Source organism: Scyliorhinus torazame, chromosome 7 (assembly GCF_047496885.1).
Source record: "Scyliorhinus torazame isolate Kashiwa2021f chromosome 7, sScyTor2.1, whole genome shotgun sequence".
Taxonomy (NCBI): domain Eukaryota; kingdom Metazoa; phylum Chordata; class Chondrichthyes; order Carcharhiniformes; family Scyliorhinidae; genus Scyliorhinus; species Scyliorhinus torazame.
This window is the reverse complement of record NC_092713.1, coordinates 230,983,477-230,999,424: the sequence shown is the minus strand read 5'-3', so window position 1 is coordinate 230,999,424 and position 15,948 is coordinate 230,983,477. Positions and strand designations below refer to the sequence as shown.

General features: G+C 46.3%; 1 long non-coding RNA gene across 1 annotated transcript in view; it reads right to left on the bottom strand.

Annotated features, from left to right (window-relative positions):
* Positions 1–504: 504 nt before the first annotated feature.
* LOC140427453 (uncharacterized) overlaps positions 505–15,948 on the bottom strand; it is a 225,832-nt gene continuing 210,388 nt past the window's right edge. The window contains exon 5 of the long non-coding RNA XR_011948498.1: positions 505–748. This is a non-coding gene — a long non-coding RNA (uncharacterized lncRNA). The remainder of the gene's footprint in view (positions 749–15,948) is intronic.

The following is a 15,948-nucleotide window of genomic DNA, read 5'->3' as shown; positions in this document are numbered from 1 at the left end:
ACTCCAAACTAAATGCAATAATCTCAGGCTAGTTTAAATAGAACCAACAGGGGCTACTTTCTTAAATTGTTGCAATGCCATTAAGTGGTCAATGGAGCAGCATTTTTAATGGTCAGCTTAGACTACCTCAAATATTTAGCAGCAACAAATCTGGCATTTGTAACAAAGTGTAGATTGTATTGCTTGTAATAACGCTGTAAAAGTGTGAATATGAATACATACTTGTGAATTGGTTAATATTCTTGAATGTAATTTACAAAATGGTTGAGCCAGTAAAAATGTCATTCATCTGATCATTTTTTCTCTCTCTCCATATCCCCTATTTTGGTGCAAATTAATTATCCATTTGGAACCAGTCATGTATCCAAGCAGATGTTTTTCTTTGTTTATCTTCAGAGACTTACTGATAATAATAGCTGTAACCATTTTATATGAAAGTCGAAATGAATGCAATGAAAGACTTGATACAATTATAGAAATTTATTACATGTGAAATGTTCCAAAGTGTGGTATGTACAATGAATTTGATATTATTCTTGACTAATGGGTAAAGTAGCAACAATTGTGGCCATGGTCTGATTCCACAAACATCGGTGAAATGAACAGTAAATCTGCTTTATTTGGTGAAGTAGTTGAAGGAAGAATGTTTGCCAGGACACAGAATGAGCTTGTGCTCCTCCTCACATTATGTCATCGGATCTTTAATATTCAGCCCAACAGGAATAGAGGACTTGGGTGAAGATCTCATCTGAAAAACAGCACCTTGAACAATGCAGAGCCCACTTAGAACTCGGAGGGGTCGACCATGAAAATAAGCAGAAATACGACAGTGAGGTTGAAGTGAGATTGTTTCGTCGGAGCCATGCAGATTGTGTTTTAGCCATGCAGCACATTTAAAATTGACAGCTTGGGAGAGGGTTTATATATAAGGACTCGATTTCATTCTCCCAGTTTCTCTGTCTCGATCGCATCTGTTCTGCTGTTGCAACCTCCCACACCAATACCCTGTTCCTCAACCAAAGATGCCCTAGTTGACAGGGTCTCCAACCTGTACTCATTCCATTTCCTGCACTTCTGCTGCCATCTCTTCCTCTCCCTAGAATCATGATAGGGTTCCCCTTCCACCTTCAAGCCCAACCATCCTCCACATTCAACAAATCATCCTGTCATGTTTGCCATGGTTGGAGTAATATCACCACTCAAACACATCTACCCTGACCCCTTCAGCCTTCCTCCATGAAACTCTAATCAACTCCCCAAACACTTCCAACATCCCATTCCCTTCCCATGTAAGCAGAGGGGATGCAACACCTGCCTTTTTACCTCCTTCCTTCTCATCATCCAAGACCCCATGAATTTCTTCCAAGTAAACAGTTATGGGATATGAGCATCTCTGATAAGGGCAGCAGTGTTGCCCAACTCTAATTAGACTTCAGAACGGCAATTGTGTCAATTTAGTACAATATATTTTCTGCTCACCAAATAAGCTCTGTCCTGGGGAGACCAAACACAGATTGGGTGGCTACTTTGTGTAACAGCATGTTCAGCCCGAAAGCTTGATCCTGAGCTTCTGATAGCTTGTAATTTTAATTCTCTGCCCCATTCCCACTCTGACTTCTCTCTCCTCCAGCTCCTGTAGTGTTCCAATCAAGCACAACATAAGCTTGAGAAACAGCACCTCATCTTTTGATTAGTCATATTACTACACCCTTCTGGACTGAACACTGAACTCAGCAAATTAAGATCATAGCCTCTGTCCCTGGTTTTGTTTGGACTGTAACTGTCGGTGATAATTCTGTTTTGCAGATTAACACCTCCTCTAAACCCATTATTTATTTCTTTAGTTGTTCCATTACCATCTCCTTTTGTCTTGTACCATCATCCCTTTTGATGTGTTGGCTGCTCTGGATCCGTGGAACACATACAGGCCACCAACACTTAAAATAGTGCAACACTATTTTATTAAGTTAGAAACTGTTGAACATACTTTCACTGTGGGTTAACACGATGTTAGATTAAACTAAAGACCTATGCCTGTCCTAACCAGTCTATGCACTTAGCACATGGTGAAGATCTGTGCTGTAAGCTCTGTCCTTCTGAGAGGCTGCATCCCGAATGAGCGGGAATTCTGATGCCCCCTGTCTTTATAGTGAGTGTGCTCTAACTGGTGATTGGCTGCGGTGTTGTGTATGTTGATTGGTCTTGCTGTGTGTCCATCAGTGTGTGTGTATCTGCACCATGATATACTGGTGTATATTATGACACCTTTTGTCACTGAATGTCTCCTGTCCTCCAGCCTGTCACAGACCTTACCTTTGTTCTTATCCTGATCCTTTCTCAGCCTCTGCACTTCCTTAAATCCTGTTACATCTCTAATCTTTTTCAAGTTCTCATGAAAGGCGATGAACCTAAAATGTTGGGCTGAATTTTCGTCCCCATATGGGGCAAATACTGAGTTGGGCACATGAGAATTTGCTCTGATAGCTGGCATGCTGGCATTTCAGCACAATCCAACCTCTGGGCCATTTTCCAGGAGGCTGGATAGGACTAGCTGCCCGCAAGTGTTTGTTAGCTAATTACAGGTAATGAGAAGGATTATTAAGACTTATTGTCATAGAATTCCAGTCAGCCCCGAGGCCTCCTGATGCTTGAAGGACTAGGCCAGCTACCTAGAGGTGGCTTCCCAATGGCAGGTTGGTGTGCAGTGCTGCAGGCAAGCTTGGAGGCCTTCCCGCATCTGCCTGGTCAAGGGGTCCCCCTCATAATAGTGGCTTGCCTTCTGAACCCATTTTAAAGCTTAGGAATTTGGGGAGAGGGCATCTCAACATAGTGTTGTGGGCCAGGGTTTAGAAAACTCCAAAGTATATCATGGAGTTCACCTGACCCATGACTTTTGGTTATGGGGAGGACAAGGGTCCACTCTCCAGGTGTTATGTAACAGAGACCTTAAGTATTTTTAAAACAAATCAATGTGTATTCTATGAACCCAGTTAACATTTTATAAACACTCAGTAGACATCTTATCAACCACCAACACACGTAACCCCACAGATACAATACTCTATAGGTAACCCTTAATACCTTTCATAGCAATTTAAACCCTTTTTTAACAAAGACAGCAGGTTTAAATTCTCTACAGAAACAGGTATTACTTTGAAATCAACAAGTGACCTGAAGACATTCTTTAGCTTGTAGAGAGAGAGACCGTTACACACCTGCTTGCTTTGAATACAGCTCTCCAACTCTGAAAACAAAATCAGAAACAGAGCCACAAAGCAGCTTTTCAGCTCAAAACGAAAGTAAAAGACAGAAAGACAGCCCAGCTCCACCCACACATTGACATCACTGCAGCTATTTGATAAGCACCCATTTCTTAAACGTACATCCACCTGACAATAGAGATGCCGGAGGCGCCCTCTTTCTTTCCTGAAAGCTGCCCACTGCTCCTTCCAAGCTGGAGGTCCTTCTGTTGGCCCACCAACTTCAAGAATCTGCTAACCATCCTTAGCTGGACAGTGAGCCCACCCTCTGACACTAATTGGCCAATTCAGGATGAATGTTATCTAAATCGTGAGGAGTTACGACCTCCCTTTGATTCTGATATCAGGATCCCAAGAAGAAATCCAAACTCCATCCAAACTCTGGGAAGGTCACGTGATATGAGCACAGGAGCAGTTGCGTTTTCGCAAGCTCCAGTTCTGCTCATCTTTTAATCTGTCCTTTCATCCTTGTGCACATTTCTTTTTACCTTTTCTTGGTTTACATAGTTTTTAAAAAATTCATATTTTATGGGATGTGGGCTTCACTGGCTAGGTTGGCGTTTGTTGCCCATCCCTAATTGCCATGAGAAGGTGGTGGTGAGTTGCCTTCTTGAACTGCTACATCCATGTGGTGTAAGTATACTCACTGTGCTATTAGGGAGGGAGTTCCAGGATTTTGACTCAACAATAGTGAAGGAACAGCGATATATTTCCAAGTCAGGATATTGAATGACTTGGAGGGGAACTTCCAAGTGGTGATGTTCCCATGTATCTGCTGCCCTTGTCTTTCTAGATGGTAAGGAGCTTTTTGGTGAGTTCCTGCAGTACATCTTGTAGATGATGCACACTGCTGCTTTTGTGCGTTGGTGGTGGAGGGAGTGAAAGCTTGTGGAAGGGGTGCAAACCAATTGGGCTGCTTTGTTCTGGATGGTGTTGAGCTTCTTGAATGTTGTTGGAGCAGCATTCATGCAGGCACGATGTCCTGAGAATCATTGATTGGTGTTCCTGCAAGATCGAGCTGAGTTTCAAAGTTTAAATCCACGCTCGTTCATGGCGACTGGAAGGGTTTGGGGTGCGGCCCTGCCTTTAGTGGCACAGTTGCTTTTGGAGGGGGCACCCGCCCCGACGATGCTGTGTGCATCGACGGATGATGGCAGCCAATAAAGATGCTGTACTGGCTGGAGATCCAGACTTGGTGGTACAGGTCATCAAGACCCAATTCCATGAGTCACAGGGGACGAGATTCTCCGACCCCCCGTCGGGTCGGAGAATCGCCGGGGGCTGGCGTGAATCCCGCCCCCGCCGGTTGCCGAATTCTCCGGCACTGGAGATTTGGCGGCCCCCCCCCCCCCCCGTATGGGCCGAAGTCCCGCTGCTAGAATGCCTGTCCCGCCGGCGTGGAATAAACCACCTCTCTTACCGGCGGGACAAGGTGGCGCGGGCGGGCTCCGGGGTCCTGGGGGGGGCGCAGGGCGATCTGGCCCCGGGGGGTGCCCCCACGGTGGCCTGGCCTGCGATCGGGGCCCACCGATCCGCGGGCGGGCCTGTGCCGTGGGGGCACTCTTTTCATTCCGCCTTCGCCATGGATCATGGCGGAGGTGGAAGAGACCCCCTCCATTGCGCATGCGCAGGGATGCCATGAGCGGCCGCTGACGCTCCCGCGCATGCGCCGCCCGGCAATGTCATTTCCGTGCCAGCTGGCGGGGCACCAAAGGCCTTTCCCGCCAGCTGGCGGGGCGGAAATCAGTCCGGCGCAGGCCTAGCCCCTCAAGGTTAGGGCTCGGCCGCTCAAGATGCGGAGGATTCCGCACCTTTGGGGTGGTGCGATGCCGGACTGATTTGCGCCGTTTTTGGTGCCGGTCGGCGGACATCACGCCGATTACGGAGAATTTCGCCCAGGGTGTTTTTATGGAGGCAATGGATGCACACGAGGAGGTTCTTGCAATAGAGAGAGCACTGTTCCTGCTGGGAGTCCGCTTCCGGATCATCAACTTCCTGCTGCATGGCCTATCCTGCAGCCTGAAGAAAGAAGAAGAGAGGGAACAGGAGAGGATTGGTGCTGAGCCCAGGTCTCTGAGGTGAGGCGGTGGAGAATTTCCCAGTTAAGTTTGGGAATTGAGTGCCATGTTTCGGTAATCTCGACCTGGAGGCTGGGCAAATTAAATTGGAGCACATCTAATCCTGTCTTTGAGGCCTGGGATTAGTGTGGCCTTCTGACCACTGGCTTTGTGTTGTCCTGTTCTAGATGTCGGTTGTGAGCGGTTGGAGGCAGCTCGGTCGGTCGATTCATGCTGCCCGGCCAGAGCCTAAGTTGCTGACTGCCTGGGTTCTGGTGAGATGGCATGGTAGAAGGAATGGTGTTTTATGCTTTTATCGTTGGAATTCTTGAGAGATCCTGAAGAGTGCTCACTGATCCTGATCCTGCCTGATCCTTGATTTTGGCCTTCATCGTGCCCCAGTGAAGAAGTCTTTATCCTGAGAACTGCCTTGCATTTCTGTTTCCAGGTTGTTATCCTGGATTTTGCTCCCTGTTGATCATATTTTCTGCTTGATATTGTCAATATTCCTCCCACTTGCGGTGATATGAATAATGTAGGTGTGTTGGCCTGTACTGTTGATGATCCTGTTTTAACAAGTTCATATAATGTTAAGCCTACTGTTGACCTCAGGATTTGTGCACAGTCTTTGTTCTTTATCCTAAATGTATTTGGGCCTTATATTATCTGACAGTCCTTGTGGTTAAGCTTTTTGTTGCCTCTCACCCCCCCCCCCCCCCCCCATCTCACTGAGGAGATTAATGGAGCCAGGGTGGGATAAGGAGTGGAGGGCTTGACTTGGTAGTGTTAATTTGTCCTTGCTGTTATTGAGGAAGGTCCCCAAAATTAGAGCTAACCCCTTTCAGGTTTTTTTCTGCATAATTTGTTTCTTTTATATTGGATTTGGAGTATATGTGCCTTTTTCATTTATGTCCAGGCAGACTGCATGTTATCCTGACGAGGCTGGGTTATATTTCACTCTTTCCTTGAGTTGAGTCAGTCTTTTCTCCTAATATGGGTCTCTCTCTCTGAATGTTTCTGTTGCAATTTGAACTTCACCGGAGACTAGGATGGCCTGAATATCCTTTATGTGACGGTAGTTTCCGTGATCCAGCTGGGTGTCCCATTCTTGGATGAGGGAGGGGGTGGGTGTCTCCTCCTCTTCCATTCTCCCTTCTTGGTGAGTGTAATGTTGGTTTTGGTGCTGGCCTGGCGCAGTAGGATGGTTGGGAACTCCTGGGTGTCGGGCGGGGATGTCTTGACAGTTCTTCTGCCTCGCTGCTGGGGTTCCCCATTGGCCAGGACCAAATTGTATGTTTTTTCTTGTTGGACGGGAGGAGTGAAGTGCCTTGTGCTGGTTCGGACTGGTTTTGTGCAACCTTGATGGGTTGAGGACTGTGGGGGGTTCCTGGGGTTAGGTTCTCCTGAGTTCCCTTTGTGACAGTGTTGGGCTGGGCCAGGCCTGACGCTATGGTCGGTATCCCAATGGAGTGGGGAGCCCGGTGTGGCTGAGTCTGGCACCCAGTTGAGGAATGGCTTTGGGATGACCGACCTTTGTACCTAAGAGTTATCCTTGTTTTGTCCCCAGAGGATAGGAGCGGGGTTCAGTTGACAAGCTCTTGTCCCTTCGGAATGCCTTGGGCGGTAGCTCAGGTAGGTGTGTTATCCTATTGTTTAGTTCTGCTAGTTCTTGCTCTTTCTCTTTATCCTTTTTTTACCTTCTCAGAGACCTCGGAGGTGAGGTTTCTGTTGTGTCTCTCACTTTGTACTTGGTTTTCTCCTGAGCTACATGTGGAGATGATAAGATGGCAGGTCTCGTTGCTATGGTTAAATGTGTGGCCCATTTGATAAATGGTCATATGGTATCCCTATTTCTGAGCAGTCCTCATTGTTGCGATGTGTTCCCTGGTTTGGGAGAGGGGTAGGCGGCGGCAGGACTCCCTGACAGCCCTCCCCTCCTCTCCTCTCTGGGGTGGAGTTCTCCCTTTCCGACAGGGGCATGATGATATCCTTCTTAGCCTCAGGCCTCTTGGCTATTTTGCTGTCCCCAAAAGGTAGGTGTCGTTGTTTGACGGTCAGGTGGCCTGTTCTTCCCTGAGACCTGGGACCCGATGAATGGGGTTCAGTAGCTCAGGTCTTTGCTCCTTGCTCCTTACTCTCTGCTCCTCTCTTAAGTTTCATGGGGAGACCCTAAATTTGAGGTTTGAGGTCTGAGGCCTGAGATTTCCTTTGGCTTATGATACCCGATCTGCTCCTTGTAGCTACAGGATGGTTGCCTGCCCTGTCCTGGGCCTAGAGCGGAGTTTGATGTGGATGTCAATGTAATTCCCCCTTAACTCTGTGGCTCTGGGAGCTTATCATTGCTTTGTTTTTTTTTAACCTACGGGTATGGTGTAACACTGTGCTGTTGACTGTATCCTATTTTGGTGCAAACGGATCTTGTATCCGTGGAGGAAACACATTTGTGATATTGTCCCCGACTCATTCAATCTTGGTCCTCTGTTTGCAATGGTTTCTGCTTTGTGCTGTACCTACTCTGTATTGATACCTATGGTTTTTTTCTCCTTTTTCTTTTGGTTTGTTGCAATAATTATAAAAAATTGAAAACTTCAATAATAATACATTTTTAAAAAATGCAAAAATCCTGTCCATTAGCCCTGTTTCGCTGTCTGTAGGTGCCGCATGACTTGCTGAGCATTTCCAACATTTTCTGTTTGTATTTTGGATTCCTACCATCTGTTTTTGCATTTGGCAGCTCACCACCACCTTCTCACGAGCAACTAGGGATGGGAAAGAAAAGCTGACCTTGCCAGCGACACCCACATCCCATGGACGAACTTTGAAAAGCATTAGTTGTAGAAGGCTTTCCTGGATCACTAAACAATTCTATGTTTGAGAACATATTTCTTTTTTTAAAATAAATTAAAACATTTATTTTAAAAAATGCCCAATTCATTTTTTGCAATTAAGGCTCAATTTAGCGTGGCCAATCCGCCTACCCTGCACATCTTTTGGTTGTGGGGGCGAAACCCACGCAAACACAGGGAGAATGTATAAACTTCACACAGGCGATCCCAGAGCCGGAATCGAACCTGGGACCTCGGCGCCGTGAGGCAACAGGCCTAACCCACTGTGCCACCGTGCTGCCCCGAGAACATATTTCTTTGAAAAATCATTTGAACTGTAATTTTGTTTTGTTTTATTCTCAAAAGTGAAAGGTTTTTATGATATAATTTCCTTTGTAGTTGGTGTACAGCATGAGTGCATACTGCAGAAAGATCATGGGGGCGATTCTCTGGGGCCACTAGCCCCAGGTGGGAATCGCAATGTCCTGCTGAATAGGGTGTAAGCTCCAAGGCGGGATTCTTGCCAGGCGTCAAACTCATTGCAAGTCTCCCAGCCTGCTCTGCCGGTCTCGATCAAGTTCTTGCCCACAGCGGAAAAAAGCATGCCAACTCCCAATTTACATTCATTTGAATGCAGGTCCTGATAAGTGCCAGCCTGGCTCTGTGGACTCCAAGGGAGTGAGTACCCTCTCTACACTTACCTCCAGGATGCTGAGAGGGGTCCTTAATAGGAGGTGGGGTCAGGGGGCTTGGGTTGGGCTCAGGTTGGGGGGCCTTTTCTGGGATGGCGCTTGTGTGGCAGGTCTTCCCTCTGTAGCTTCGTAAATTATTAAACTAGCTGTCAGCGTGTCAAGTTGTAGATATAGGTCTTCCCTTTATAGCCTTGAAACTCTTTGATGTACCTCACAGCATGTCAAGTTCAAAGGTCTGTCAGACAGAGGCGAACCTGTTCCCTTTGATGTGTTTGAAATCTTTGAAGTGCTTTTTTCATAGTCAGTTTTATTCCCCATTAACTTTTTCTAGCCTCTTGGCATGCTGAGAAGCCTAAAGCTTTGAACTGCATTGTTTCAATTTCATGGTCCATTACCTTTTACAAGTGTCCTGATTGACAGGACCAGGCTATTTCAAAGGGGAATTAGTGCTGTTTGTTTTTATAGCTTTTCACGGTTTATTAACTCTGAGATTCCTTTGAGCAGGTTCTCTTACCAGCCGCAGTTTTTTAAAGAGGCTGTCTCTTTGTTCTGAAGAGTTTCCTAGAAAGACCAAGTGTGGGAGCAGCACTTGCTCCTCAGTCGGAGGCCAATGCACCAGGTTGGCACTGCCAAGGGGCGAAGCCTGAAGGGGATACTGAAGGGGGTGGCTGAGAGATGGGGGTCTGAAGGTGGGAACTGAGGGAGGGCCTTAAGGTGGAGACTGAGGGGAGGAATTGAAGTGAGGGGGGTGGGATTTGGCAAGCCCATAACAGAGTGTCGCTCACTTTGGATCGGGGTTGCCACAAATGGGGAGGTACTACAAGATTATTCAGATTGTGGCGCCCTGATCTTTGAGGAGCGGGACCTGACAGTGCGTTTAGGCCCCGCCACTCTGAAGGTCAGTACAAAACCACCCCTCTCCAAAATATTTTTAAAGTCCCAATTAATCCCACCTGAGCAACACTGCCAGTCCCATTTTTCCCACTGGCGGCAGCAGTTAGGGAGAATCGCACTCCATATCTTAGATGAATGGAAAAACTGCACCAACTCTCGACTGCATGCAATGGAAATTCCTATACCACAACTTCTATCCAATAGAATTGAAAGAAACCAATATATGGAGACAGCTGGCAAACATTCAAGGCGCACACAATACTACAAGTAGCATGACAAACCAAAACACACATAAAAAGGTCACAAAGGAGTTTAACAAAATGGTCAAGGGAATCAAAATAAAAAACAAGGGGCAGGATTCTCTCAGCCCGGGGCCGGGACGAAGAATCTCTGCGACGGGCGCAAATCGCGCCATGCCGCCCTGACGCCGGGACGCGATTCTCCGCAGAGCGGAGAATCAGCGGCATTGGCACCGGCGTGGTTGGCGCAGCGTCAGTCGGGGGCCGCTCTACGGGGCCCCCGCACTGATTCTCCGTCCGGGATGGGTCAAGCGGCCGTCGTGAAAACCACGAGTCCCACCGGCGCCGTTCACACCTGCTCTCAGCTGGCGGGACCTCGGCGTGGAAGGGTCCGGGGGCGGCCTGTTGGGGTGGGGGGGATGTATTTGTAACAAGCAGGTGAAAAAATAGAAATGATGGGGCAACTGAAAGATCCCAGGGGAATGATAGCAAGCATCTAGGTGAGGTGAAATATGTGTATTGAATTCTGCTTTTTGGTGTTAACAGAGGAAACAATACATTGTTTCCCTACAATGGAACTTGAAGTTTTAGAATGGACACTGAAACGTCTAAAAATAGAAATGTCAAATAATATGGTAATTGGACCACTGGGTTTCTAAGTCGTTGTTTTGTAAAACTGAGTGCGGCAGAGGACAGTTAAGAGCCAATCACATTAGTATAGGACTGGGGTCCTGGCTGGGTAAGAATGGCATGTGTTTTTCCTAAAGGGTTTAATGAATTTGGAATGTTTTTAGGTATTTAGGTGTACTGATATTTTCCTGATTTCATAAGACCATAAGATATGGACAGCACAGTGGATAGCACTGCGGCTTCACAGCGCCATCGACCCAGGTTCAATTCCAGCCTTGAGTGACTATGTGGAGTTTGCACGTTCTCCCCGTGTTTGCGTGGGTTTCCTCCGGGTGATCCGGTTACCTCCCACAGTCCAAAGATGTGCAGGTTAGGTGGATTGGCCATGATCAATTGTCCCTTGGTGTCCAAAGGTTAGGTGGAGTTATGGGGTTAGAGGGATATGGTACGGGAGTATACCTTGGTAAAGTGCTCTTTCAGAGGTGCAGACGTGATGGGCTGAATGGCCTCCTTTTGCACTGTAGGGATTTTACGATTCTACACATATAGGCGCAGAGTTAGGCCATTCAGCCCATCGGGTCTGTTCCACCATTCGATCATGGCTGCTATGTTATTCATCCCCATTCTCCTGCCTTATCCCTGTAACCCCTGATCCCCTTATTAATCAAGAGTCTATCTATCTCTGTCTTAAAGAAACTCAATGACTTGGCCTCCACAGCCTTCAACGGCGAAGAGGTCCACAGATTCACCACCCTCTGGATGAAGAAATTCCTTCTCATCGCAGTTTCAAAGGATTGTCCTTTCAGCCTAAGGCTGTGGCCTCAGGTTCTAATCTCGTACTAGTGGAAACATCTTCTCCACATCCACTCTATCTAGGCCTCTCAGTATTCTGTAAATGTCAATGAGATCCCCCTCATCCTTCTAAACTCCAGTGAGTACAGACCCAAAGTCCTCAATCGCTCCTCATATGACAAACCTTTCATTCCTAGGCTCATTCTTGTGAACTTCCTCTGGGCCCCCACAGCATAGCCTTCTTTAGATACGGGGCCCAAAACTGCTCACAATATTCCAGATGGTGTCTGACCAGAGCCTTATACAGCCTCAGCAGTACATCAATGCTCTTGTATTCAAGCCCTCTCAAAATGAATGTTATCATTCCATTTGCCTTCCTATCTGCCAACTGAACCTGCATGTTATCCTTAAGAGAATCGTGAACAAGGACTTCTAAGTCCCTTTGTGCTTCAGATTTCTGAAGCCTTTCCCCATTTAGAAAATAGTTTAGGCCTCTATTCTTCCTACCAAAGTGCATATTCTCACACTTTTCCACATTCCATCTGACACTTCTTTGCCGATTCGCCGAACCTGTCCAAGTCCTTCTGCAGCCTCCCCGTTTCCTCAACACTACCTGACCCTCTGCATATCTTTGTATCATCTGCAAACTGAGCAACAATGTCCTCAGTTCCTTCTTCCAGATCAATAATGTATATCGTGATTAGTGGTTCCAACACTGACCCCTGAGAAACACCACTCGTCATCGGCTGCCACCCTGAAAAAGTCCCCTTTATTCACACTCTCTGCCTTCTGCCAGTCAGACAATCCTCTATCAATGCCAGTACCTTGCCCTTAACATCATGGGCTCTTATCTTATTTGGCAGCCTCCTGTACAGCATCTTGTCAATACCTTTTGGAAATCCAAATAGATCACATCCACTGGCTCTCCTCTGTCTCACTTCCCCGATAGCTCCTCAAAGAGTTCTAACAGATTTATCAGACATGGCCTCCCTTTGAAGAAGCTGTGCTGTCACAACCCTATTTTACCATGCACTTCCCAATACTTTGCAATCTCATCCTTAATAATGGACTCTAAAATTTCAAGTTCTTACACAGCTTTGAATGGGCTTTGAATTCACGTTTACTGAATTATTAAATTATTTGTCTAGTCTTGAGCACCAGCATAACCACATGAAGATAGATAAAGTACCAGGCCGATATGGAATTTGTGAAAGAGTCCCGAAAGGAATATTTAGCAAAATTAATCATGTGCATGATGTCGCCTTTAAGGAATCATTGAAATAGAGATGGTCTACACCTGGACCAGAGGGGTACCAATATCCTGGGGGGGAAATTTGCTAATGCTCTTCGGGAGGGTTTAAACTAGTTCAGCAGGGGCTTGGAAACCTGAATTGTAGCTTCAGTATATAGGAAGTTGAGAGTAGTGAGGTCATGAGTAAGGTTTCAAAGTTGCAGGAGTGTACCGGCAGGCAGGAAGGTGGTTTAAAGTGTGTCTTCTTCAATGCCAGGAGCATCCGGAATAAGGTGGGTGAACTTGCGGCATGGGTTGATACCTGGGACTTCGATGTTGTGGCCATTTCGGAGACATGGATAGAACAGGGACAGGAATGGTTGTTGCAGGTGTCGGGGTTTAGATATTTCAGTGAGCTCAGGGAAGGTGGTAAAAGAGGGGGAGGGGTGGTATTGTTAGTCAAGGACAGTATTACGGTGGCAGAAAGGACGTTTGATGAGGACTCGTCTACTGAGGTAGTATGGGCTGAGGTTAGAAACAGGAAAGGAGAGGTCACCCTGTTAGCGATTTTCTATAGGCCTCCAAAAAGTTCCAGAGATGTAGAGGAAAGGATTGCAAAGATAATTCTGGATAGGAGCGAAAGCAACAGGGTAGTTGTTATGGGGGACTTTAACTTTCCAAATATTGACTGGAAACGCTATAGTTCAAGTACTTTAAATGGGTCCGTTTTTGTCCAATGTGTGCAGGAGGGTTTCCTGACACAGTATGTAGATAGGCCAACGAGAGGCGAGGCCATATTGAATTTGGTACTGGGTAATGAACCAGGACAGGTGTTAGATTTGGAGGTAGGTGAGCACTTTGGTGATAGTGACCACAATTCGATTAAGTTTACTTTAGTGATAGAAAGGGATAGGTATATACCGCAGGGCAAGAGTTATATCTGGGAGAAAGGCAATTATGATGCGAAGGATGCATCGGATGGAGAGGAAAACTGCAGGGGATGGGCACAATGGAAATGCGGAGCTTGTTCAAGGAACAGCTACTGCGTGTCCTTGATAAGTATGTACCTGGCAGGCAGGGAGGAAGTGGTCGAGCGAGGGAACCGTGGTTTACTAAAGCAGTCGAAACACTTGTCAAGAGGAAGAAGGAGGCTTATGTAAAGATGAGACATGAAGGTTCAGTTAGGGCGCTCGAGAGTTACAAGTTAGCTAGGAAGGACCTAAAGAGAGAGATAAGAAGAGCCAGGAGGGGACATGAGAAGTCTTTGGCAGGTAGGATCAAGGATAACCCTAAAGCTTTCTATAGATATGTCAGGAATAAAGGAATGACTAGGGTAAGAGAAGGGCCAGTCAAGGACAGTAGTGGGAAGTTGTGCTTGGAGTCCGAGGAGATAGGAGAGGTGCTAAATGAATATTTTTCGTCAGTATTCAGACAGGAAAAATATAATGTTGTCGAGGAGAATAGTGAGATTCAGGCTACTAGACTAGAAGGGCTTGAAGTTCATAAGGAGGAGGTATTAGCAATTCTGGAAAGTGTGAAAATAGATAAGTCCCCTGGGTCGGATGGGATTTATCCTAGGATTCTCAGGGAAGCTAGGGAGGAGATTGCTGAGCCTTTGGCTTTGATCTTTAAGTCATCTTTGTCTACAGGAATAGTGCCAGAAGACTGGAGGATAGCAAATATTGTCCCCTTGTTCAAGAAGGGGAGTAGAGCCAACCCCGGTAACTATAGACCAGTGAGCCTTATTTCTGTTGTGGGCAAAATCTTGGAAAGTTTTATAAGAGATAGGATGTATAATCACCTGGAAAGGAATAATTTGATTAGAGATAGTCAACACGGTTTTGTGAAGGGTAGGTCGTGCCTCACAAACCTTATTGAGTTCTTTGAGAAGGTGACCAAACAGGTGGATGAGGGTAAAGCAGTTGATGTGGTGTATATGGATTTCAGTAAAACGTTTGCTAAGGTTCCCCACGGTAGGCTACTGCAGAAAATACGGAGGCATGGGATTCAGGGCGATTTAGCAGTTTGGATCAGAAATTGGCTAGCTGGAAGAAGACAAAGGGTGGTGGTTGATGGAAAATGGTAAGACTGGAGTCCAGTTACTAGTGGTGTACACAAGGATCTGTTTTGGGGCCACTGCTGTTTGTCATTTTTATAAATGACCTGGAGGAGGGCGTAGAAGGATGGGTGAGTAAATTTGCAGATGACACTAAAGTCGGTGGAGTTGTGGACAGTGTGGAGGGATGTTACAAGTTACAGAGGGACATAGATAAGCTGCAGCACTGGGCTGAGAGGTGGCAAATGGAGTTTAATGCAGAAAAGTGTGAAGTGATTCATTTTGGATGGAATAACAGGAAGACAGAATACTGGGCTAATGGAAGATTCTTGGCAGTGTGGATGAGCTGGGAGATCTCAGTGTCCATGTACATAGATCCCTGAAAGTTGCCACCCATGTTGAGAGGGTTGTTAAGAAGGCATACGGTGTGTTAGCTTTTATTGGTAGAGGGATTGAGTTTCAGAGCCATGAGGTCATGTTGCAGCTGTACAAAACTCTGGTGCGGCCGCATTTGGAGTATTGCGTGCAATTCTGGTCGCCGCATTATAGGAAGGATGTGGAAGCATTGGAAAGGGTGCAGATGAGATTTACCAGAATGTTGCCTGGTATGTAGGGAAGATACTATGAGGAAAGGCTGAGGGACTTGAGGCTGTTTTCGTTAGAGAGAAGAAGGTTAAGAGGTGACTTAATTGAGGCATACAAGATGATCAGAGGATGGATAGGGTGGACAGTGAGAGCCTTTTTCCTGTGACGGTGATGTCTAGCACACGGGGACATAGCTTTAAATTGAGGGGAGATAGATATAGGACAGATGTCAGAGGTTGGTTCTTTACTCAGAGAGTAGTAAGGGTGTGGAATGCCCTGCCTGCAACAGTAGTGGACTCGCCAACACTAAGGGCATTCAAATGGTCATTGGATAGACATATGGACGATAAGGGAATAGTGTAGATGGGCTTTAGAGTGGTTTCACAGGTCGGCGCAACATCGAGGGCCGAAGGGCCTGTACTGCGCTGTAATGTTCTATGTACCTAAGGATTTCAAGTCTCCATTGGTGCATTTAAGGTTTTTGTATATTTATTGCAGATTGTTTTCATGTGTCATTGTAATATTCTATCTTTGAGAATTTATTATTTTGAAAAATGACTTGTTGGATGCTTTTGTTGTATTCTCAAAAGCAAAAAGTTTCAATGATATTCATTCCATTAAATTTATTTTTTAAAAGCGAATGGCCCAGCAGTGGCATATGGGATGGGTGCACAATCTAACATAAAT